This window comes from Canis lupus, chromosome 20, assembly GCF_003254725.2.
Source record: "Canis lupus dingo isolate Sandy chromosome 20, ASM325472v2, whole genome shotgun sequence".
Taxonomy (NCBI): domain Eukaryota; kingdom Metazoa; phylum Chordata; class Mammalia; order Carnivora; family Canidae; genus Canis; species Canis lupus.
Genome location: NC_064262.1, coordinates 37202429 through 37226685, shown reverse-complemented (window position 1 = coordinate 37226685; position 24257 = coordinate 37202429). Strand labels below are relative to the sequence as shown.

At 46.9% G+C, this 24257-nt stretch overlaps 1 protein-coding gene and 1 long non-coding RNA gene across 2 annotated transcripts in view; one reads left to right on the top strand and one right to left on the bottom strand.

Moving 5' to 3' along the window:
* Nucleotides 1–24257, bottom strand: part of STIMATE (STIM activating enhancer) — a 49523-nt gene that overhangs the window by 24158 nt on the left and 1108 nt on the right. The gene's annotated exons all lie outside the window — the stretch shown is intronic.
* On the top strand, nt 797–17741 carry LOC125753118 (uncharacterized). Its single transcript, XR_007404166.1, has 2 exons — nt 797–905; nt 8626–17741. It is a non-coding gene; the product is annotated as an uncharacterized LOC125753118 (long non-coding RNA).

The following is a 24257-nucleotide window of genomic DNA, read 5'->3' as shown; positions in this document are numbered from 1 at the left end:
CGGTCCTATTACCCAGATTGGTCATTTTGGCTTGGGAGGGCCCCCACGTTCAACTCTTAGGCATCCCTCCACATTTAGTTCAGGCAGTTCTATGACCTGCCTCCTCTGCAGTGGAGCTAAGCATCCTTCTGTCTGGCTACGAACGCATACCTTTGGATTTACATTTCATGTGCAATACAAGGATCTGTCTCCTCCACCAGGCAGTTAGTTAAGGAAGCAGACAGAGACCTTGTCTTATTCATGTTTATAACCTTAGCACCTGGCCTCGTACCTGGCATGAAGCAGGCACTTAACTACTAACCAGAACAAATGGAGAACACACTGGAAGAGCACTCAAGTCAGGGGAGGCAAGATCTTAGTGCACAGGGTGCAACCTTTGGTCCTATACCTCTCTGCAACACTTACTGTGGGCCAGGGAAGGTTGTTTAACCTCTCTGGGCATTCATCTGCCCCTGTGGAAATGGGAGGAATTTCAGTAGCTACCTCCTGCAAGTGGTAATAAGATAATATATTACCATACTCAGGAAGCACTGGCCACATTTCAGCAGGAAGTAGCAGGGCTCTTAACTGCTGGAGGAAGAGCCAATCCTCAGGCACAAAGCCCAGCAGCAGAGAGTATTATATCTGAGTATAAGCTGTGCATCTTGAGTTTTTCTTTCCTTTTATGTTATAAAACACTGTAACAAGTTTGGAAACTAAGGAGAAGTTATCTAACATGTAACCATCTGAATACAACCAAACCTGTTGGTTGTTACAATGCCTTCATTCTGGTTCCCAAGCTCTTTCTGGCCTGTACATTCCAGATGGGTCCAGGACCAAGCCCTGTACCCTGGCTGTCAGCCTCCATCAGCTCTCGCCAAAGGCTGGTCGCTCAGAAAATTCTCCAAATGCAGGGGCTCTGTGAGGTGAGCACACAAGAGCAGTGACAGGCATGACTCACGAAGGGTGGCAGGGCATGCCCTAGGCTGCAGTGGCAGGAAGGGTAGGGGGGTGGGCAGGAGGAGCAGGAGAGCCTTGTCATCCCCAGGGCAGGACACATGGGTGGTGCAGAACTGCCAAGGGACTGGCAGGACAGATGCCCAACACCAACTGTGAAGGCTCAGAGGACCTTCTGAGGTCCTGTCCCATTCTGCCTCCTGCTACTCTCAGCTGATGAGAGGAGATCCACTGTGAAATAAAGTCTGTGGGCACAGAATTTCTTCTATAATCACTGAGAGTCAGGAAAAGACTAGAACTAATATAGCACTGATTCAAGAAACACCATGAGACAAGACACCTATCCCCAGACTGCAATCCAGAAGGAGGAGCAGGTCGGAGCTGCTGCCCATGTGGGCAGGCTGATGGGCACCCCGAATTCAGCACCTTTCAGCACTCCTGCCCACTCTGGGCATCCTGGCCTTTGTGCCAGCCCCTTGCTTGGGCCTGTCCACCAGGACAGAGTGCTGCAGGCCCCAGGTCCTTCTCAGTCCCCAGCCACCTTTCTGACCTGCACTGCCCCCTGCTCCCTTCCGCTATTACACTGGGAAGCAAATCGATAAACTACCACCATCCTGTCAGCTAGGACAGTGCTCCTGGTGGCTTCACACACTCAAAATCAAGACACTTTATTATTTTTTAAAATGGTAGATATATTTTTTAAAGTTTTAATTTAAATCCCAATTAGTTTCAGGAGTACAATATAGTGATTCTGCACTTCCATACATCACCTGGTGCTCATCACGACACCCCATCACCTATTTGACCCATCCTCCCACCCCCGCCCCTCTGTTAACTATCAATTGGTTCTCTGTATAGTTATGAGTTTATTTCTTGGTTTCTCTCTCTTTTTTCCCCTTTGTTTCTTAAATTCTGTATGAGTGAAATTATATGGTATTTGACTTTCTCTGACTTATTTCAGACTATGCTCTGGCTCTATCCATGTTATTGCAAACGGCAAGATTTCATTCTTTTTCTATGGCTGAATAATATTCCATTGTATGTGTATATACCAATTCTTTATCCATTCATCAATCAATGGACACTTGAGCTGTTTCCATAATTTGGCTATTGTAGATAATGCTGCTATAAACCCTGGGGTGCAGGCATTCCTTTGAATCAGTATTTTTGTATTCTTTGGGTAAATACCTATAAACAGAATTACTGGAACATAGGGTAGTTCTATTTCTAGCTTTTTGAGGAGCCTCTCTATAGTTTTCCACCGTGGCTGCATCCCACCAACAGTACACAAAGGGTTCCCCTCTCTCCACATCCTCATGGACACTTGTTTCTAAAATCGAAACTTTTTAATGGTGGAATTTCGTAACCAAAAAGGTTGATGAAAAAGCTATCTTTGAAGAGAGACCTTTCTAGTGACCCTTCAAAAATCATACCCCATGGGTCAATACCACTGCCCTTTTGATCACAGGGCTGACATTTACCCCAGGCAGAGAAGGCTAAGTCAGCTAGTTGGAGAGTAGAGAGCAGGCTGCATTTGCTCACTACACTCAACAAGCACCTTGTCTGACCAGAAACAACTGTGAAAGCCACTAGGGAACCGGAGAGCCCACAGCCTAGAGCCTGCATTGAGCCCACATGGGACAGTGGACTACCCACTTGACACCTGCTTTGCCTCTTACCCTTTTCCTGGGGCAGAGCCTGCAGAGGAAGAGCTTCAGAGGCCACCTGCAACGGTTCTTCGCCACAAAACATCCCACTCAGAGTCACTGTTTTATGTAATAAGACACGACTATCCCTTCATTTGTTCACCTACCTCTCTCCATCCACCCTCTACACAGCTGCTGGTGGAGGTCTCAAAAGGCAAATAAAATTATGTCACCCACCACTCCACTGAAAACTTCCATGACACACAATTGTGTCAAAAGACAAACTTTACACTGAAGACATGTACATTTTACTTTATGTCAATACCTCCATAAAAATTTTAAAAACAACAAAACAGACACAAAACCCTCCCCATGCCTTTCCACAATGGCTAGAATAAAATGTAGGCTCCTTCTTGCAGCCAAGGGACCACATGACTTAGGGCTCTGCCCACTTCTCTGGCCTTGTCCCCTCCTTCCTTCCTGCCACACGGGCCTTCTGTCCAAGCTTCATCCTGCCTTAGCACCCTGGATCACACGGCACTTCCTGTCTGGACACTTCTAGTTTGCCAAGTGGCGGCTCCTCCTTTCTATTCTTGATGCAGGTCCCAGCTCATCTCCTTGGAGGCCTCTCTGGAGGCCCACAGCCCCAGGTGTGCATATCCTGCCCTGCTTCCGTCCCTCATTCACATTTCCCCATTCTATTTTCTTCTCCACAACTACCCCTTTCATCTCAGAAATTTTTTAAAAAAGATTTTACTTATTTGTGTTTATGAAAGAAAGAGAGAGAGAGAGCAAGAGCATGCACATGAGTGGGGGAGAGGCAGTGGGAGAAAGAGAAGCAGACTCCCCACTGAGCAGGGAGCCTGATGCAAGGCTTGATCCCAGGACTCCGGGATCATGACCAGAGCTAACGGCAGTCATTCAACTGACTGAGCCACCCAGGGGCCCCTCATCTCAGAAATTCTTATGTGCTTCCTTGACTACTATCTGTTTTCTCCCCCTAGAAAGTAAGCTCTGCAAGACCAGGAACTTTTACCCCCACAGTCTTAGCATCTAGAGGGTCCCTGGCTCTTAACAGGTAGCTAAATAATATTTATTGAACAAAGGAATTCATTCAGTATCACTTCAGACATATTTATCGAGTTCTGTCCAGGTATTTATTTTTAATTCAATAAAGTCTGAATTTCCACGATGGGTTCTCCCAGAAGCTTAGCTTGCAAGCCCTCAGTCCTCTAACAGGGCAAAGTTGCTTAGCTCTTTGGTTTTGGACAAAATAATCTGCCAGCAAGACTGCCAAAAGGACAGCCACCCAAAACCTCTCTTCTTCCTTGCCAGCCACAGGGCAGGGAGAACTGGCCAGTCAAGGTCTCCCTCACCACATTTGGCCTTAGATGCAAGAACCAGACAATTTGGGTTTGTAAACAGCTGAAGTGCTCATGAACATTTTTTGGTAAGGACCAGATGAAGCCAAGGTTCACAGTTAACCAGCTTTAATCCTCCTACACGGAGGTTCTGCCAAAGGCTGAGAAAGAAATAAGAAAAAAAACCCCAACTGTCTAGCAAATAAATATGTTTAGCTCTCTAAACACAGGGTGTCCTTAGGACTGCAGCTTCCCCTGGGAGCGGGGCAGCGGTGCCATCTGCTGACGATGATGACCTCGGCAGGGCTGAGGGGCACTGTCACTGTGCATGGGGCTCTGTCTGTTGGGAAGAAATGTGAATGGCTGATAAACACACAAGAAAAAAATAGGCAATCTCAATAAGGTGGGTTTTAAAGATGCAAATTAATAATTCTTCTTGGCCAGATTAGCAAAGATGCAAACCCTGGGCGAGATTAGGAAACAGGGGCTCTTAAACTGGTGGACAAGTAAATGGTACAAATGCTGAGGATGTGTGGAGGAGTGGATCTGTGATCTTGTCCTCAGAGCCTCCAGGTGAGAGGGAAATTCGGTTGGTGTCAGGGTGGCCACAGTGAACAGAGCCTTCTGGGACCCAGGGACACACTGGAGATGGGACGAACGAGGCCTCCAGCACACAGAGTCTGGAGAACAGGAAGAACAGGAGGAACGGGAGACATGCAAATATTCCTAAAAAGGGAGGCCTTGTCAGTATAACTTCTTCCTTCATACTGATGGAGGCACCAAGTATAGTCAAGCTGTCCTAGAAGGACAGTGTCCCTGAGCAGCCAGGGACCCTCTGGATCTGGGGAGCTCTGAGACACACAGCACCTGCTCCCGCCCTGTGGTACCCCTGCACTGCTGACCCATGCTCCCAAACTGTAAAATGTAAACTGAGGCATTTCCTTTGATCTCACAGAGGATGGAGACAGGTATGGTTTTTTTCCCTACTGACCCACAGACCACTTGGAAAGTTGGCAATGGGATTTTGGAACTATTTATTATGATTTTAACTATTTAAATCCCATGACCCAGAAACCCCACTCCTAGGATTTTCTTCTTTAATTGCATTTACCCCAAAATCTGGGTAAAAGAGTGTACTGTAGCATTGTTTATGAGCATGGAGAATTTAAAAATCACCTAACTGTCCATCAGTGGAGGAGGGCTCACATGTAAGTTATCATCCAGTGGAAGTCACTGTTAAAAAGTGAAGCAGAAAAGGTACCCTTGGAATGGGTGGATTTTATGGCACGTACCTTACACCTCAACAAAACTTTAAAAAGTGGGGTGAATCTATCTGCATTGATATGGAGAAACACCCACGTTAAATGGGAAAAAAAGCAAGTCACCAAAATAGTAATGTGTCACGTGAGCCTACTTTTATTTTTAATGATATATACCAATAGAAATTTTAAGGCACACACACTAAGGGATCACCACAATTAGCCCTCTAGAGGATGGATATGGAGAACTTTCACTTTCTATGCTATATATTTCCATAAAGCTTTAGTTGTTTACATGGAGCATGTATTACTTTTATAGCTAAAAAAAGGTCTTAAAAAGCAGTTACTTGGGGGAAAAAACCTGCTGCTGCTAAAGACAATAATTTTAAAAATGACAAAATTACAATTTTGCACATTACATTATTAAAAGCCTTCCTCAAACCTAACTCATTAACAAATCTCCTTCTGAGAGAAAAGCTTCCAGCAAGCAGAACTCACTGGAGACAGAAAACACCTCAGCTTCTACAACCTCATAGCTAATCAAACAGAAAAAGCCCCAGAGCCAGCATTGCTCAAAGGTAACCTGCGCATCCTTTGGCCCAGCTCTGCCATGGAGGGTAACCCCCATAACTCAGGTAGCCGGAAGGTGGTCTGGGCACTGCTTCCTTTGGTCAGAGAAGACACCCCCCACCCCCATTGTGCAGAGATAAGCTACACATTGCAAGATGGATTTTCATCCTTGAAGTGATTCTAGCTGCTTAGGGTGATCCAAACTCAGCAAAGATCATATAATGGGTACAGGGAGAGCTCTCTTGACGTAGTTTTCACACCTGGAACCTGGATGGAAAGGATACAGATCCTTTGTACCTCTTGATAGGTAGCCATACATCTACCTATCAAGAGTTAAACGCAGGGATCCCTGGGTGGCGCAGCGGTTTGGCGCCTGCCTTTGGCCCAGGGCGCGATCCTGGAGACCCGGGATCGAATCCCACGTCGGGCTCCCGGTGCATGGAGCCTGCTTCTCCCTCTGCCTGTGTCTCTGCCTCTCTCTCTCTCTCTCTGTGACTATCATAAATAAATAAAAATTAAAAAAAAAAAAAAGAGTTAAACGCAGAAGCCAAAGGACTGGACACAAAGTTGCCAACTCACTTAACTGGGTCATTCAACTGCAAGAATTTCACCAGGGGAAAACCCCTAATGTACTATGTTTCATTCATAAAGATGACCACACTGGCCCTCTGACCTCTTGCAGGCCATATACTTTAAATGCCATTCCCAAGCAGTGGTGAAAGAGCCACCCAGCCACCCACCTCACTCAGGTGACAGCCCCGGTGAACACTCTGGGAAGCAATGTGAGGGTGATAGGTTGAGGACACCAAAAGATCCCCAACCGTACCCTGCTTCACCTTTGAAGAAAAACAGCCTTGTTTACTACCCACACTCAAAGCACGTAACTTATTCAAGGATGTTCTGGGAGGATGTCTGAGAAAAACCGGATCAGATAAAGCTTCACCATGGTGAATACTGAAAGCTCTGGATGTAAATTGACCCAGCCACTCACGACACCTACCCTAGGAGGTAGACAGTACCACCCCAACTTTTGGATGAAGAAACTGGATTTCAATGCAGTTAAGGAACTTTCCAAAGTCCCAACAGGTGGCGAATGCTAGTCCAGACCAGAACCCAGGCCGTACTGCTGATCTTCAACAGTCCCCCACCCCTACTCCCCATTGAACAGGTTCTGGCATTGGTCTGACTGCCCTGGGCTTCTTGATACAAAAACATACAGCTTGTGAAACAAAAAACTCTACGTGCATTATCAAAAGTCAAAAACAACCTCCCAAAGAGAATTAGCTGAGAAAATGTAAATATAGATAAACAATTCAAGAACTTTATCCTCCACTGAGGATAGCTAGCAGTGTGTTTGTCTACAAAGCACACATGGTCCAAAATTTCAAGGCTTGGGGTAAGAAGTCAAGTCTTAACTCATCAGGTTAATGTTGGGAAGGTTTGGCTGTCCAAGTTCATCAGTATGGGGAAGAAGCCATACTGGCTGAGGCCATCCCAGGTCTCCTCTGTCAAGTCTTGCCCGAGGCTGTTCCTGCCATCGCTTGGCCTCCCTCAGTACTGATCAGGCTCTTGGGCAACCCCACACCTCAGGTCAACCCAAGCGGTGGGGAGGAGAAAAGCCCTGCATCTCCCAATACTGTGAAACCCCCTCCTCCATCACCACATTCCTCTGCCACCTTCCACTGGTCACTGCTCCAGGCTCTGTGCTCCTGGGCTGTCACGGCTAAGTGGCACAGTTAGTTGAAAAGGTCAGTTCACAGCAGAGAAGGGTTCCCTTTCTCAGGCCATAGTCTGGAACAAATTCCCTGAATAAACCAATGAACCTCTGTGAATGTGTTTGGGTGGTGTGGAGAGGAGGCAAGGATCTAGCAGCAGGACTGGGCGGTGGTGGGGAAAGAACAGAGGCCTTGGAAGCAGGGCACTGGGTTCGAGCCCTGACTCCGCCTTTGACCTGCTGCGAAACCCTCCAGTTCCACCCTATACAGGAGTCTGCACTTAAGTCACTTGTGTTTTTCCAATTCTAATAAGCGACAGTATGGTGTGAACTGTCCTACCTCCTCAGGCTCACCTGTTATGAGGCCAGTGCACCAAGGTGGGCCTCAGAGAGCTCACATCTATTCAGCAGCTGCCATGCACCAGGTGAAGCACCTTACCATCTCACTTATGCTCATACTAACCTGTTAAGACAGGTAATAACCTCCCTTATTTGGAGCACAAGAAATAATCTCAGAGTGTTCACAAGTCACCTGGGCTGAAGCACCCAGTGGTAACATGACTCGGTCGGTGGTCATGAGGCAGCACCCAGTCTCCTGTGAGAGAATCACGCATTCACTCACCAGAAAACTTCATCTGGGACAGGGCATGGTTGGGGGGGGGGGTGCTTAACCTTTGAATCTTATTAGTGGAAGTGAATTAATAAGCATCCTCAGCAGAAAAATTAATAGAAGACTTGTTCTTCTCTTAATATGAGAGTCAGAAAACTACATTTAAGACTTTTTTCCCTAGCTTCTCAAACCCAAGGCAGTTAGCACACAGTCTTCTCCCTTCCAACAATCCCAGGTGCGTAACAAGCCAGAACCTTAGCAGAAGAGAAGCGACAGACTTCATTTCCTTAGACCCGACCTGGGAATCAGGGGGCAGCACAGAGCAGCTGAGGAAGCCCTCACTCTTCAATAGCAAGCTGACCCCAAGGGCTCTTGGGACCTTAAGTGCCCGGATCATCAGGCCCCTAGGAGCTACAACATCTGAAGTCCTCCTTGGCAGGCAGGGGGAGTCCTAACCAGAGTGGTCTGGTGGATACTTCAGGTGCCTCAAGTTCTGCTCATAGCAATTTCTCTTCTTCTCTACAAACAGGTGGAAGGGGAGAGAACAAGTGACCAGTGTGAACACCAGTAGAGGAGGAGGAACGATGTCAAGGGGCCACGACTCCAGACTGGGAGCCCCAGGCTGCCCTAGGAAAGGCGGGTCTGAGTCACATTAGGATTCCTCACCTCCCAGTACTCCCTCTGTCCCCCGCTATGATCCCTCCAATCCTCCTTCTGTGAGAGCACTAACAAACTGCCAGTGTATGGCACAGTGGTCACAAGAAGCATTTCCAATTTTTTTCTGCATCCCTTGTCCCGTGACCCAAACTGCAGAGTGAGCGGCTACAGGGATGAAGGTTAGGCAGACAGCTTGGCAGAAGAGCAAGGCAGAGGAGGTCTGCCTCCATCTTTCCTTGAGGGCGCCGAAAACCACAGCTACGGCTACTGAGGGAAAGCTGCCCGGGCATCCTGGGCTTTGGAGAAGGACCTGCTGGGTGCTGCTTTGGAACTGACTAATAACCGTGTCCTCCTTGGTTCCAGCCTTCTCAGAAGTCTAAAATGGACATAAATTAGTCTCAGAAAATCCCAATACCCTGGCCCTGCTATTTACCATTTCAAACAGGCCTGCCTTTGCCAGCTCTTGATGAGAAAGGCCAGACACAACTCATGAGGCCCTGGGAGAAAAGGAGGCGTAGGCTCTACCTGTCCTCAGACCCTCCAATGCAGGATCAGTGCCAGGGAACATGCTTCCTCTGGGCTTGCTGATCCACTAAGCTACCTGCAGGACACTTACGTAATAAGCTTCTCACCACACCTGATGCCATGCAAGAGAAGCCAGACGCTGTACCACTTATGTGGGTGGGCAAGTACAGAACCCAAAGAAAGCAGAGCACTCTGTCAGGAAATGACCAAAATAATCTAACACAGGAATCAGGAGAGAAGTGGCCATGCCTACGTATATGCTAGGGATAAGGGAAGAGCAGGTGGCTAGGGAGAGACTGATGCTCTGGGCACTGAACAGACTCTATACAAACAAAGACTCTATAGAACAAAGCTATACACTATATACGAGCCAGAACTTCAGCAATTCCTTTCTCTCAGCATTGAAATATAAGCTCCTTGGGCGGCTGGTATCTTTGAAAGAGGTGTGAAAAGGAAGATCAACTGCATCCTAATAAAAAAGGTAGTAAGACGACCAAACACGTGTAAAAAGTCACTGTGCAAAGAATGAGTGGGCTCCATTTCAATTATTCGTCCTTGTTTTCCTCCTACGCATAAGTCAAATGTTCATTATACAAATTAGTCTGAAATTTATCTCGTTCAACAATCTAGTATAGACTGTAGAAACTGATTTCCTACCAGTTAAAATACAAGCAGTGAGCAATGAGGTTGGGTTGGCAAATAGAATATGACAAACTGTCCCTCTGAGGCCCTTAGGACCCAAGCAGCAGCCAACTCTCATGTTGGGGGAGATGTTCACTGGCAACTCTGAGCCTGTTTCAATCACCTGTGAGGACTCAGCCCACTCACCAAGGTGAAATCCAATCAACAAGCTCTCACTTGTCTACTCAATACATAGATATACCTGAATCAATCCTCTTTGACCACTCAGCATACAAGCCTGGAATCATGAGTTACTGATTCAAGTGATCTGTCTTCATAAATAGATCACAGACTCTCCGAGAAGAATGATCAAGTCTTAACGTGCTCCACAACTCAGTGGCTTAAAACCCTGAACATTTATTATTAGCTTAGCTGGGTAGTTCTGGCTCATGGTCTCTTGTAAGGCTGCAAACTTATGAACCATGGGAAGCCTTGGCTCGGGCTGGAAGAGCCACTTCTGAGAAGCTTCACACACAGCTGCTGGGTGGACTCCTCAGCTCCTCAGTGTGAACCAAAGTTCACAAAGAACCTGAGCGTCCTCAACACATGGCAGCTGGCTTTTCCCAGAGCAAGTGAGCCAAGAGGGAGCACACCCAAGACAAGAGTTGCAGTTTTTAAAGAACTTAATCTCTGAAGCAACACACAGGCAGGTTTCTGCCACACTCTGTTGGTCACACAGACTAACCCTGAGGTGACGTGGGAGAGGACTACACAAGTGTGTGAATAGCAGTAGTGGGGATCACAATCACTGGGGTTGGTCACAGAGGCTAACTGTCCTGTGCCCTTCTATGTTCACGGGAATTTGTACTGAATGTGGAACAGATTATGCTTTCCAGAGAGGGAACCTGAAGTTGTTCCTTTGCTCTTCAGTTCCGTCTTAGCTAAGACACTCACATGCTCTGCCGACCTGGCTGGCTACCACCCTCCAAGGCAGGAAGAGTGAACAAGGCACTAGGAGCAGCCACCAGTGTTTCTGTCCAACCCCAAGGGAGCTTCCCCTATTTTACTTCAACAATCAAAAAAGTGTTTTCAGCTAGATTCAGCTTCTCAATCACCCAAACAAAGGGGCATCGTCATCAGTGCGATGAGGTCTGCCAACCAGGGCAGCAGGTACCCGAATGTCGTCATGGAGGGGCACCGGGAAGGGCCAAGGGCCTGGTGCTGATGGCCTGCTTTGGCAGGTGATCTGACAACAGAAAGGAGGCACCAGGATCACACAATCTGTCAGAGCCCAGAGTCACACAGTTGCTCTGCTGCTTGTTAGTACGGAGGCAGTAATTCTTTAAGTTAGGAAAGGAACTCGATTTCTCCCCAACGTTTAAGTCCTAGCACCAGACATAACCCCTGAGATTATAACTAGAGTTGACAAAACTTGTAAAAAGGGCCTAGGAGCTGAGTTGGTAAGGCTAGCGCGTAAGGACGGGAGCCACTTGCTTTGGGTAAGAAAGTATCAAAGTATCTTCATCCTTTTTTTTTCTACCTTTGTTTATGAAAGATATTTCTCCCTGGATACAGAATGGTGGGTTAACAGGCTTTTCTTTTCAACACTTTAAAGATGTTCCACTGTCTTCTGGCTTGAATAATTTGATGAAAAGTTGGTGTCAGTTCTTACGTTTATTTCTCTATATGTAGTGTCTTTTTTCTCTTGATGCTTTCATGATTTTCTTTTTATCGTTGTTTGCCAGCAATCTGATTATGGTGTGGCTTAGAGTCATTTACCTTGTGTTCATCTGCTTGGGGCTTATGAAGCTTCTCAGATCTGTGTGTTTATAGTTTTCATCAACTTCGGAAAATGTTCAGCCACTAGTCTTCAAATATTCTTTTCTGCCCTTTCTTCTCCTGACTCTTCCAGAAATCTAATTACATGTTGGACTCTGATACTTTCTCACGGGTCACTGGGGCTCCGTTTGTTATTGGTCTTTCTTTGTGTTTTATTTTTGGTTCATTTATATTGACTCACTTTTCTCCTGATTATAGGCCATAATTTTCTACTTCTTCACCTGTAATTTTTTAAGATTTTATTTATTTATTCATGGGAGACACAGAGAGGGAGGCAGAGACATAGGCAGAGGGAGAAGTAGGCTGCCTGTGGGGAGCCCGATGCGGGACTCAATCCCAGGATCACAACCTGAGTCAAAGACAGATGCTCAACCACTGAGCCACCCAGGCATCCCATCACCTGAAATTTTTTATTAGAGGCTATACATTATGATTGCTGCATTGTGAAGTATTTATTTGGATTTGGTTGTCTTCCTTTAATGAGCACTGATGTTTGAAGTGAGCAGTTAAGTCTATGAAACAGTTTGTCCTCAGGCTTTTCCCCCTTCTCTTTTAAATCACATCTGAGGTATAATTTACGTACCAAAACGCACCCATGTTAAACATAGTGGAAGAGTTAAGAGAAATGTGTACGCTGATGTGACCCCCCTGTTACCACCAATATACTCACTTCCATCACCCCCCAAATTATCTCCTGTTCCTTTGCAGCTGGTCTCATGCCTACCACTCCAAGGCAATCTGCTGTCACTACAGATTCCCTGTTTCTAGAATTTCATATAACTGGAGTCACATAGTATGTACCCTCTTAAAATGGATTCTTTTGTTCAGCATGTTCATGCACGTCGTGGCATATATCACTAGTTCATTCCTTTCTGTTGCTGACATGTATTCCTTCATTCGGATATACCACAATCTGTTTATCCATTAATGTGGTGAACAATTTGGATTGTTTCCAGTTTGGGGTAATCGTGAATAGAATTGCTATGAATATTCACATGCAAGTCCTTTTGTGGCCCATCATGGGGCTCAAACTTACAACCCTGAGACCGCCTGCTCCGAAGAGCCAGCCAGGTGCCTCAGGTATAATTTTTTTTATAAGAAACTCTCAGTTTTCCAAAAATGGTTGTATCATTTACGTTTCTGCTGTCGATATATAATAGTCCCAAAGTTCATATTCAACTTTTGGTGTTGTCAGTCTTTTTAATTTTAGCCACCCTATGGGTACCTAGCAGTATCACTGTTTAATGTGCATGTCCCTGATCACTAATGATATAGAACAGCTTTTCATGTGCTTACTGGCCAACTGTAAATCTTCTTTAGAGAAATGTCTATTCTGATCCTTTGCCTATTATTAAATTACATTGTCTTTTAACGGAGTTGTTAGAATTCTTTACCTACTCTGGATGCAAGTCTTCTGTCAGATATTTCTTTCCCAGTCTGTGGCTTACCTTTTCGTTTTCCTTAAAGTATGTTTTGAAGGTCAGAAATGCTTAATTTAGATGGAAGTCTGACTTTCCTTTTTTGTAACAGTTCAAGCTTTCCATGTCCTAAGAAACCTCTGCCTTTCCCAAGGTCCTATGTCTCCTTCTGGAAGCATTATAGTTTTCACTTCTACATTCAGATCTGTGTTGTCGTTGTGCTCAGTTTTTGCGTATGGCATCAGGCCTGTTTTTAAGCTGTGTGCCCTTCCTGCTGGGGTGAGCAGTGCAGTTTGCAGAGTGGCCTTCTCAGATAAGGTGGGATCTTCAGAGGTGTCTCCCCAATGCCCCCGGTATTCAACAGTCTCTCAACCAACCGGACAGAACAACATCTCCTAGCCCTAGAAGCAGTTCAGCCTCCAGCTTCCCAGCAGCTGTTTTGCCCCCTGAGTTTCACCCCACACATGCACAGACTCCTGTGCAGAAACAGACTTGAGGAAACCCCTGCGCAAATGTCTAGCACTTTTCCTCCATGTAGCTCCCTTTCCTCTATATTATCTCTGGAAATTCCAACTGCTTTGGCTTCTTCAACTCTGTCTCAACTTGGCAAGGCTGCTGGGCTCTGCTTGGGTTTCTCCTCACTGCTATGAGATCTGGAAATCGCCTCCGGCAGAAAGTTGTGGGAGAGACCACAGGACTTACCTCATTATTTGCTGTCCCTCAGGGACCACTACCCTGAGTTGCCTGTTGCCTGATGTCTGCAAAGAGTTGTTTTGTATGTTTTGGTCTGTTTTCTGGTTGTTTATAGAAGGGCAAGTTCTAGACCAGTGACTCCTTCGTTGGCAAAAGTCTCTTCATTTACTTTTGTACAGGCTCAAATATTAGGTTGATCCACAGAAGGCAGGTTCCTCTCATTCAACAACAGGTCCTGCATTCCAATCTCCTGGTGTACCCATCATGCCTACAAAAATTGCCGCAACGGTGCTCTCAGTGAAAAACCAAGCAGCTGAGAGACAATGCAACCAGATGGTGTCAAAGCAGTCCATGTGCAGGGGCAGCAGGAAGTCCACCGAGGTTAGAGTAGCAGTGTCTCTATGTCATGAACTACATGTGAACCCTGCTCAATGCAGGCTGGTAGAGCAGTGGAAAGCCCCAGCACTGGAATGAGACCACCACTTTGAATCCCAGTATTCCACTTAGTGGCTGCCACAATCTTAGGTGTTTCACTTAACCTCTAACCTGAACCGTGCCTAGCTTCACCAGGTATATGATAATAGGGGTACCCGCTTCAGGAGGGTAATGTGAGAAATAAACGAGTTAACATGTGTAAGGTGCTTACAGGGCTTGATACATAATAAGCATTATCCAATGTGACTCAGGACTGTCACCAGATCAAACATTGGCCAAAGTGCCTTCAGCCAAAATACCTCAGAGCCTGTGGTTCTGACCTCCCAACCAGGGGAGGCTTTACAGAAAGACAAAAACACATCCTACATTTACAGTCTCAAAATATCTGCCCCTCCCCCAATTTACTTATTAATTACAAAGAGAAAAATGTAAACTTCACAGTGGAGAGACCTGGAGGAACTAGCTTACTATAGTCCTCAAGAGAACTATGCCAATAGTGTGATAAACTCGCATCAGGTAACTTAGGCTCTGGCACACGGAGGAGGTCACAACATCACTTACGCAGCATCCTGGCCCAAAACACATAACCTGAACGTAATCATGAGGAAACATCGGACAACCCCATCTGGGACATTCTACAAAAACATTGGTCTGTACTCTTCAAAAGTGGTGCATGCGGCCAACAAAGACAAAGAAAGGCTGAGGACCCATTCCAAGATGAGATTAAGTCTTTTAAGTGTCACTGCTGTCCTCCTGACCAGCTTCCAGGTGGGGGCCATCCAGCCAGAGCACCAGCCTGGCCAGTAAGCCAGACCAGGCCCAATGGGAGGCAGAGGTCATACGGGTACAGTACGGACTATCTATCCTGCAACTGAACAGTATGGGCTCAGGTAGGGGAAGTTTCTTGGAAGCTGGGGAGGATGTGGCTAGGTGGGAAGGGAACATGGGTAAGGGGAAGAGGCAGGAACGGGTCAGACAGGTGAGGGAAATAGGAGAGAGCAGCCCTAGGGCATCTTGCCACGTCCAGTGTCCAATAACATGGCTGTTCTTGGGCTAGGCTATGAGGCAGACCACAGTGACTGCACTGTCTGCAGCACGGAAAGAGTTCAGGAAGGAGGGCTGGGGCACCAGGGCCAGGAGCCTGGCTGTCCTGCAAGACACCAGGACACCTCCTTAGTTCAAGGCAAAGAAGGACCTGCCACATAACAGCACCGGCAGCTATGGCCAGTGTGAGTGAGAACAGAGAAGCTCCTCGGTATGGTTCGCTGGCTCACCAGGTATGAACACCTTCAGAAAGCAACCCTCCCATCACCACCTCTCCTCACCCTCGTGCCTCACATTACTGCAGACCAAAGTTCAGCCTAAGCCATGTCCACACTGGCCCAAACTGAAAATCTCCATTTTGGGGGAACAAGATCATTATTAAACAACTGCCACCCAGCATATCATGCCACCGTAGCAGCTTTGGTGGTCCATAGCAAGACCACAGTGTGTTTGCTGGCTTTTTTTTTTTTTTTTTTAAACCTATCTGGAGTATTTGTAAGTTATTTACTTAAACATGTTGGGAAAAAAACCAAATCCATATGTAATCTGCTCATTGGTCTGAGAGGCAATCTAACATTCTTGTTAACTCTCCTTTCACATAGCCAATTTATTTATTTTATTTTTATTTTTTTATTTTTTTATTTTTTTGCCAGCAATTGATCAGATTTCTCACAGAGAAATGGGAATACCAACCAGGGATCTTGACAGAGAAAATACATTCATGTAGGCCTCCTCCACTGTGCCTGTAGGACCCCAGCACCTGCCCCTCATCATTGGCCTCTCTTTCCCAGACTTCTGGACCCCAGTTCCCTGCAGAGCTCAGAATGAGGGTCGGAGCAGCAGTGAAAACAGCAGATCTGCTGTGTCGGAACGGCCTGCAAATATTTGGGGCTCAAACTCACCACCCAAATAGAAAACCTGCTCTCATGCTCTGACTGCACCCTGGCCAAGATGCTCACGTGGCCCTCAAGTCCTCAAGGTAAGAGGCGGTGTACCTCCTGCCTGCAGGATGGCATCTTGGGCTTATCATGTAACTGGAGCGATGCCAGCATCTCTACATCATTTTCCATGTTATTAAGTGAAAATGTCTTCTAAGAAAATGGAAAAGCTCATAAAGAAAACTAATGAGCTTAAGAGGTTAGAGGAGAGACACCTGGGTGGCTCAGTCAGTTAAGCATCTCTCTTCAGCTCAGGTCATGATCCCTGGATGCTCAGATCCTGGGATAAAGCCCCGTCTTGGGTTCCCTGTTCTTGCTCTCTCTCAAATAAATTTTAAATCTTTAAAAAATTTAAAAAATTTAAAAGAAGCTAGCCCAGGGTCTAGAACAAAAGCTGGGGGTGGGGGTGGGGAATGGAGAAAAGCATTTTGAGAGAGGTGAACATATAAAAAAAATATAAGGTTGGTCCTGCTTGTGTCCTAAACTACTATGCATACAAATTTGTCCATGGAAGAGAAAACTAAAGACAACGCATGAAAGCTCTTGACTTCTAGCACTGACTGGGAATAGGAAAAGCCATATACTCAACACCAAGTCTTTCAAAGAAATGTTAGAGCCAAAAAAAAAAAAAAAAAAGAAAAACAATGGTTGAGTGCCCCAGCCAGCCAAGTGATCCTACTTCCCCTATCCTGTGTGCCACTCCACGGCCCCCCCATGAAAGCACACCCCAAGTAAGGCCCAGCCTCATACAAAGCGGCTCAAGTGTGGCCTGACAGCGGCATAACACACCCTTTAGGATGAAGGGGACACGAAATCAAAGGAAATGTGGGAGGGTGTGTCAGACGCTAAGATAGGGTTGCAGTAACTCAAGTTAGAAGTCTTTTCATCATAGGCACAAAAGTGATTTCAGTGGTTGACAATCCTGTGGTAGGTACAGGATTTCTAGGATATGCTGACACCTGGTTTTCTCATAAGAGATGTTCTTTAGCAGAGCCCAAGCCCATCAAAGCCTGGGACCGCGCTCACCACCCCGGCAGCAGTCTTGTGGCCACCTCCAGCAGCTGTCCAGAATTGAGGCTGGAAGCATCCCTGCCTCCTCTATACCCATGTGTAATGTGATGGGCCACCAGTGAAAGCTAATTAGCAATAATGAGCTGCTTTGTTTACTAGCTAAAAGCAATGTCTCAGGAGCTGGACAGTCTATTCCGGGGTGGGGGTGGGGGGGAACGGACCCCCTAAGATCCACAAGGGATGTGATAAAGCTGCTTCAAAGGAGGGACACCTGGGTGGTTCAGCGGTTGAGCGCCTCCTTTCAGCCCAGGGTGTGATCCTGGAGTCCCAGGATTGAGTCCCATATCAGGCTCCCTGCATGGAGAATGCTTCTCCCTCTGCCTGTGTCTCTGCCCCTCTCTCTCTCTCTCTCTCTGTGTGTGTCTCTCATGAATAAAGTAATAAAATCTTAAAAAAAAAAAAAAAGCTGCTTCAAAGGAAACCTTCTCAGGGAAATAATCCAAATGGAGCACAGGGTAAAGCAGAACCTGATCTGCGCCCCAATAATTTAACTCATCTTCCTTTTTAAGTGCAAGCTGTAGGAAAAGAGGCCTACACTGAACAGGAAGGCTGTCTAGAAGCTTCTGTCGCATGCTCTCCAGCCCCCAGGATGATGGCCCTGCTCACAACCTCCTCTGGGCCTTGGCTCTCACCATTCCATGTCCCCTTTGAGTTGCTTCCACTCCCGGTGCTGTGCTCACAGAAGGCTTCCCCATGGACACTTCCCTGGCCGCAACCAGAACCCCTCACCCTTCCCATCCAGGCTTCCACGATCACCTCCGCACTGTCCAGGCTACAGCCCATTCCAGCCAAGAGCCCCTGGAGGACCAGGTGCAGGTCTCAGCAGGTCCATGTCAATGCAGCACCCAGGCCCTTAACAAGCCCTGCCAGGGCACTGTTCTCATCCTTCAGGGACCACATACTGACCATATCTGTTCTCTAGGGCTCCCCCTGAGAGTTCACTGAGTGACCTCCAAACTGAATAAAGGCAGTTCTCAACAGGGACTGGGCAGTGTCTGGAGACATTTTTATCTGTCTCAGCCCGAGGGAGGGGGGCAGATCTGACATCTAGTGGGTAGAGGCCAGGGGTGCTGCTAAACACCCAACAATGCACAGGACAGCACCCGCAGCAAAGAACTATCTGGCCCCAAATGCCAACAGTGCCAAGTTGAAAAAGTTTGGGTTAGATGGAAAACTTCCCAGTAGTGGAGCAAGTTGAGAGGCTCACAGACCACTTCCACACATACATGAGGGAAAGGATAACTTCAAGTTTCTCCCTAACTTGAGGTTATTAACTACACTCCCTGCAGCACCAGGGAAACAAATTTTGTGAAAACCAGCAGGTAACCCGAAAGGAGCCCTCCTCACCAGTTACTGAATGGACTCAGCTGTACTCCGTCCCCAGTGCCCCAGATGGCTTAGTCCCCAGGTAGGGTCGCCACCCTCACACAGCCAGGGAGAACCTGCACAAAGCCTAGACTGGGAAAGCAAACCTCAGAGGTCACTCATATATGCACAAAATGACTGGTAGGTCACTTCAAATGCATAGTTTCATGATATCAATAGCCATAAAACAGTCTGAAGTTCCAGATACCACTTTGGACATAAAAAAGAATTATTAAGAAAGAAAATCAGAGTAGTTTAAGCTGGAAAAAATGAGGTGAAGTAGCCAGGGGGTAGGGTCCTCACAAAGTGCACGTGTGCGGAAAGGGGCCCAAAGAAGGCAGGCAGGAGTCAGGAGAAGGGGCTTAGCTGGACCTGGCTTACATTTCAGCTCTACACCTACTAACAGGATGTTGTTCGCTATCCTTGTTCCTTCCAGGGTGCCTGGGAAGTACATCAAGTGCCGGGAACAAGAACCAGTACAATGGGAAATCGGTACAGAGCACGCTTCAGGAAAGACACCGGCTCTCGGGGCCAGCGCCCCTACTCGCCTCCACGGGACCCAGATTAATCACCTGTAACCAAGCCACCCCAGTCTACCCGCTGCCCTCTCAAGGTCCGCGTGAGACTCTGCAGGTGAAAACACAGGTCAGGGGTAGGAGAAGGAAGGAAGGAGAGCATCACCTCTACATGCTAATTTGGATTTTACCAGCACCAGTGCTGGTTGTGTTCAAGTTTTCTACTAGTATGCAGTCTATGAAAAGAGGGCGAGAGGTAAAGATGTGCCAACAAGATAGCAGGAGAAATGTTTAACCTGATTCAGAAAACAAGTTACTCAAGCACTTGTGAAATGCTCTTCAATGGACTCTCATAATGCAAATACTGTAACCACAATGAGGATGATTTCACCCATGCCCCTTACGGAGGGCCTAACATCCGTCTGATACTAATGTGGCTTCCTTACAGACGTTCTTCCTAATCCCCACAGTCCCAGGAAAGTTAGCATTTCCATCCTACTGGAGAGCAAAGAGAACCTTCGGGAAATATCAGGTAGGCTGCTCAAGGGCACAGTGAGGCAGAAGCAGAAATGGAAGCCAGGTCAGATTGGTTCCAGAGCCAGGGATCCTGCTATTTTTAATCACCTGTAAAATTCCTTCAAAGAGACTTCATCTTCATGCAAATATTATACTAATTGCAAAGGATTTTAAACAGATCATTAAAGCAGTGGAGGCTTGATAGGCCCCTATAGGGCAACGCTTGACAGAGGTATTTAAAAGGCTAAAAAATGCATTTCATTAAATTATTCTACAACTCAGACTGTCCTCCAATTCAGACAACTCCCTCTGGCCCTGATTTTACTCCAAATTAATTAAGTTTTACTATAAATAAAGGAGATCACTATCATGGATACATGCTACTAGATAAATCAGTGTTCAGAAACCCTGAAAACTTTCTAAAAATAAAGATTCCTAACCAGCTGCCACGATAATGTTGGCCGCGCTCCTTTTCCCTGTGGGCACAATACCAGCCTGGGACAGAAAAAAAAGATGTTCTTCTGCCTTTGCCTCGGCTGGCACTCTGGAGGGAGCAAAGGAAATTGACGTTTATTGAGTGAGTGTTGGGTGCCCGGCCCAGAGACAGAGGGCCTTCTCTCCTGAGCTCTAGCGCCACTCCGGCCATCACTATGTTCCATTATATTACCAAGTAACCACTGAGGGAAAAGTTACTGAGGAACAGGATATTCACATGATCTCAAAGTATCACCATCACAGAGATCATTTATTCATTGCAAAGGGGAAAACATACCTTTTACAAGGGAGAGATCCAGGGACCTCACCCCTCCACCAAGTAATCGACCCTACGATTACTAAATAGCAGGACTGCCTCATGTCATGCGCTTCCTGGCACAATGTAATATGAAGCACACAGCACTGCCTATAGAGTGTTCTTGCTGTAAAAAAAAAAAAAGGTTACTTGAATCTAAAACCTCCTCCAGGGGATCCCTGGGTGGCTCAGCAGTTGAACACTTGCCTTCCGCCTAAGGCGTGATCCTGGAGACCTGGGATCGAGTCCTGCATCGGGCTCACTGCACGGAGCCTGCTTCTCCCTCTGCCTGTGTCTCTGCCTCTCTTTGTCTCATGAATAAATAAAATCCTTAAAAAAATAATAAAAAAAAAATTCCTCCAGGCCAAACTCAGGTAACACAGGGGTCAGTGAAGCAGCTCAAACACCACAACAAGGAAACACTCAGACAACTCCAGAACATGGGACACCACACGCAACAACTGGCCAGCACTCTTCAAAAACGGCTGTGTCATTAAAAAAAGAAGAAAAAAAAGGTGCGTATAGGGTGAGATTTTTCTACAGTAAAAATGACTTCAAAACACAACTGTGTGGACCTTGGCTGGCTCACAGTTTTGAAAAACTGCTGAGAGACTTGTGACATGTGGGGAAGTGTGCTATGAACTGGCTGTTAGGTGATACTGGGGAGTTATAAATTTCCTTAGGCATGACCGTGAAACTCTGATTATGTAGAAGATTGTCCTTACTCTAAGGAGACTCAATTGAAGTTTTCAGGAGTAAAAAATTATCTTCAAATGGCTTGGCAAAAAAAAAAAAAATATATATATATATATATATATATATATATATACATATACATATATATATAGAGAGAGAGAGGGGGGCACACACAAATGTGGCAAAACACAAAACACAATTTCTGAATCTAGGTGGAGAGCTAATATTGTACTCACTGTATTATTTTTCATCTTTCCTGTATGTTTGACATTTCGTAAGATAAAGACTGGGATAGGGTGGGAAGAGGGGATACCAGGGAGGGTGGTCCCAGTAGGTCTCTGTGCCTACAGAACACAAAGGAAGGCCAGTTCACCATGTGACAAAACACCAGGGACTCCTGTATGAGATTAAGATTACAAAGCTGGGCAGACTGGTTTGTGATATTACTCTGGGTCTCAAGGAAAACTATCGTTTCTCAATGCTGGCAGTGTTTCTATAAAACACTGACACCCTCTCCCAACTGGCTAGTAGTCCCCAGATCTGTAACACAGAAATAGGCAGGTAGGCTTATCCAAGCTCTCAAAACACTGGTTGTGTTAAAAACCAATTCCGTCTATACTTCGGCCCAGAACTTTGTGCATGGTGAAGGAGGCTTGTGTTTGCTGGGCATCACACATCCCGAGAGTCAACACTCCCAAATGCCAACATACACACTGGCTGACACTGACCTCTGGCTGACAGCTGGGCCACAGCGCCACTGTGCAACAGTATGCTAGCTCCTGGCCTGCTGAGCTCTGTTCTGCTGTGACTCTGGTCTGAGTGACTTCATCGAGTCACAGACTAGAGATAAAGCTACCAGAGCAAGACGAACGGTTGAGCAGGTGGGTCATGACAAGCCCCCTCGTTGAAAGCACTGTGTTCTACTCAGACACCAATGCTTCTCGATGATGTCCCAGAGAACCCAGATTGGGAAATCTCTTTATAAGCTTGCCTCTGAGGGTGTTCAGCTTTCCTCAAGTACCGAGCAGGTAGCTCAGGTGGAGCCACTGAGGGCAGCGTGAGATACGCCGACATGTCTTAGCCGACACTGAGACATGCCTGTGGATGGTGACCGGTACAAGCCGTGTACGTCTGCAGCGTGAATACAGGCTACATACATCACCTGGCATTCTTAACTCTGGACCGTCTGGGCTGAGACTGTCTGAAAATCCCCATACAGAGTCTAGCACCAGGATGAGAAATCCTTGTGAGAATCAAAATCCTTGTGAGAATCAAAATCCTCCCCAGAGCTGGTCTGACAGGAAAATTGAGCAGGACCTCCCCAAAGAACTGGAGAAGTGTCAGAGAAGACAGCCAACGAGCCCATCGCTGAGGGGGACAAAAGCACCCAGGAGAGAAAAGACTGTGACCCCAAAGAGGGTAGAGCCTGTTAATTTAAACAGCTCAGGAGAGGGGACTGCTATTTAAAATATACTCGGCAAAGAAAACACTGGAACTGATGAAAGATGAAGTGGTCTCATCTTAAACTGAGGAGTCCCTCAGGGGCAGCAAGGTGGACACTTGTCCTGGGGGTCTGGCACTCTTGCCAGCAGCTCTGCCTCCCCGGGGAATCGATGCTGTGTCCGGGAGGACAAAGCCCAGGCAAACCAAACTGCTCAGAGGCACTTCCTGAGAGCACCACCAACCCCTTCACTCGTCCCCAGCAGAGTCACAGCAGAACTTAACTGCAGCCCTGAGAGATTCCCTCCTCGTCCCCATGACAAGTTTAAGAGGTAAGCAAGGCAGACACGGTTGTTGCCACCCCTTCTCTCTGTCACTCCTCCTCATCACTGTCCCAGGAACCGGTGCCCATCCACAAGCTCCCTCCATGTCTAGACTTACACTGAGCAAAAGGCCACTCTGTAGTCTGATCTTTGCATACAGAAAGCACCAACCACAGCGGGGTTTGCCCATGTGCTCACACGGAAGATTAAGCAAAGTGAGTGTGTCCCTGAAGACTCCAGAGCCGTCACTCTGAACAGACAACCCGGCACACTTCTCGGCAGCGAGCAACTCTGCCCCGTTAAAACCGCATCTCCCTCTCTGATCCATGAGTATCAAGCCCTCAGGAATACACCAGGCCACCAGCAGCAATCAAACCACGGAAAGAGGCAGAGCTGGGCGAGGAAATCTTAAGTCAGGGAACAAAATACAAGGTAAGACTGTGGTTCCTTCAGAGAGGAAGGAAGGCCAGCTGTAGGAGACAGAAGTGGGACGGGAGTGGAGACCCACACACAATGTCTTGGAAACACACACGTACAGTTCATGCTCCCAAGTCAGCAGCTGATTTTGGCTACGTCGTCACAAATTATTACTGTGGGAACAAGTGGGCATTTGTTCAGCTGGGAAAACAGTAAGGCAAGTAGAGACTAAAAAGGAAAGAAAAGGTGGCATACATATACAGTTGGACACTTGTGGTGAGATTTATCAAGGCCAGGCAACCAGAAGAAAGTGGAATCCAAGAACAGCCTCTTCGGGGTTATCCGAAGCCTGGGATAATTCACTCAAACAAGCCTGGTGTTCTAACAGGCAACACTGTGACCCCAGCAGCCCCACCCAACAAGACAAATGCCCACAGCTGCAGCATCCGTTCCTGAGGCTAAGGAGCTACTTTTCTGCAGAAACTTTCCACTCTGCCCATGTGAGCACTATGGGGAAGTTCTGAGAACCAGTCATTTTGGAATTAATAACGCCTCTGTACGGATGGTTATAACCCTTCCTCCCCCAAAATGCGATCACAGGGGCACTCCCAGGCCCACAGCCAACTGAAGCCTCCTGACACTGTAATAAAGGGAAGGATGTGCACCAATTAACACAACCCCACGACGCATGGCACACATTGCAACAGGGTGAAACTTCCAGTTTTCCAGAAAGGCCATCTGGGGCTGTCTTCTCCAGCAGGAAACTCTCAAGAAAGGGCTCCTGGGGGGGTGGGGGGGAAGAGCTTAGCACAGGGATTCTGCTGTCTCCCCAAACCCTCTGAGTTGCCTTCTCCATTA